Source organism: Palaemon carinicauda, chromosome 15 (assembly GCF_036898095.1).
Source record: "Palaemon carinicauda isolate YSFRI2023 chromosome 15, ASM3689809v2, whole genome shotgun sequence".
Lineage (NCBI taxonomy): Eukaryota > Metazoa > Arthropoda > Malacostraca > Decapoda > Palaemonidae > Palaemon > Palaemon carinicauda.
Window position 1 is genome coordinate 27,420,163 of NC_090739.1, and position 2,050 is coordinate 27,422,212.

At 31.9% G+C, this 2,050-nt stretch overlaps 1 protein-coding gene across 2 annotated transcripts in view; it reads right to left on the reverse strand.

Annotated features, from left to right (window-relative positions):
• Positions 1–1,522: 1,522 nt before the first annotated feature.
• LOC137654256 (uncharacterized) overlaps positions 1,523–2,050 on the reverse strand; it is a 4,214-nt gene continuing 3,686 nt past the window's right edge. For both annotated transcript variants that reach the window (XM_068387884.1, XM_068387885.1), the window contains exon 3: positions 1,523–2,050. This exon is cut by the window's right edge and continues 446 nt beyond it. The gene's annotated coding sequence lies outside the window, so the exon portion shown is untranslated.

Here is a 2,050-nt window from a genome sequence, read left to right on the forward strand (position 1 = left end):
ATTTTACTTTTCCTTGTTTCCTCTCCTCACTGGACTATTTCCCTGTTGGAGCCCTTTTCCAACTTGGTTACAGCCTAGCAAGTAATAATAATAATGATAATAACGACTGGGTGTGATTTTCACTTCGATCATTGGGTTTTCTTACATAATTAAGTATATAATTTTGCAACTAGAAGCAACTTTCACTTTGATCATTGGGTTTGCTTGTGTAAACCCGATTTGTCGTTTTGCAACTAGAAACGAACTTTGCTTCATCATTGGGTATGCTTGCTTTATCCAATGTCTCAGTTTTCAACTAGAAGCGATTTGCACTTCGACTATTGTGTCTTCTGGCATAACCCAATTCCTCGTTTTGTGATTAGAAGTAACTTTCTCTTTGATTATTGAATCTTCAAACCTTGTTGTTCAGGCGACTAGATGCTACTATCACTTCAATGACTGGGTATTTGTCTGTAACGCAATTTTTGGTTTTATAATTTACAATCCGAAGTTATTTTCACTTCGATTATGCTTCTTGCATGATGATAAAAAGTGTCTTCCACTTCGAGGCTTTGGTCTTCGTGAGTAATGTTTCTCGTTTTGTAAACAAAAGGTGGAGAGAGGTGCGGGTTTCAAGATTTCTAAGAAAATATTTATAGTGTGAATCATGCAGACCGCCAAAATGGTAACCGTTATTTACAATTGCACGAGTAGTGAACGTAAAATTAAAGAAGCTGGATAGCTTAGAGGTGTTAAGAGAATAAGAGGAACGGATGAGAAGTAATACGCAGATATAGTAATGTAGTAGGGACATTCAGTATCGTTCAGTATCATATAAGAAATAAAAGTTCAAAAGTTTTGTATGCCATAAATTGTCCCTTTACATAATCCATTTTTCGAAATAAAATTCAAAGGAATTGTTTAGAAATATTATTTTCTATAAATTGTTCAATATCTTATTCTAAGAAACACTAGAAGCATTTTACACTGAACTGTTAATATCTTATTTGAAGAGCTATTCGGAATTTTTTTTTTTCATTAGATTGTTTATTAACTCAATCAAATGGAGCTGTTCAGAAGCAGTTTTGTTCCCAATTTGCACGATATATCATTGCTATTCTGAAACTCGTCTAGGCTTCAAACCTATATTACCCATTACAAATATAACAAAAACTCTTTAATCCATATCATTCAGAAGATTGTCATAAGTACAAGTGGTAACAAAATAATTAAAGGTAAAACAATATTTATCCTTTCTGAACACAAATCTCATGAAAGGCGAAGCACCAATTTATAAGTATTTTTGTATTGCACGCAACATTTCATTAGGTTTAAAAAAAGTAATAATAACGTTATTTTATCATGAAAACAGTACTTTTCCTTTTATGAATCATGTAAATATTTATGTTACAACCACCCCACCCTCCTCTCTCTCTCTCTCTCTCTCTCTCTCTCTCTCTCCTCTCTCTCTCTCTCTCTCTCTCTCTCTCTCTCTCTCTCTCTCTCATGTAATTTAAGTGGCCTTTCATTATAGATAATTTCTGAAAAATCAATAGTAATTTAAATTTAAATTTACGAAATAAATATTTCTTCAGCATATTTATTTCATTCAGTATTATATTTTCATATGATAGTTTTTCATCAGTTAGAATGTTTTTCAAATTTAGTTTTTCGTCATTTAGAATGTTTTTCAAATTTATTTTACATACAGGTTAATATAATTACATTTTTATTTGTAAATAAAAAATAATCTTATGCTAAATAGGAGTTATTAATAAAAATCGTCTTTATATCACCAGTGCTCGCATGAATAAACACCAAGAAAAATTATTATCAGCAAATAGATTCCTAACTCTTCCATGAGGTAGGGCGTATGGCCAGCATCCCCACCCCTCTTCCATTCACACCTTGCTTATAATGTTCTGTAACTATTCAGAACGCCATCACTCTTTTGCCCATTTTTGGAAAGAGCAAAGTATTTCTAATACCATATTATAAAGAAAGAAAATTCATAGGAGAGTAAGCCTCAATTTCACCTGTTTTACATTTTATCGCTTTTTCAACTTTTATA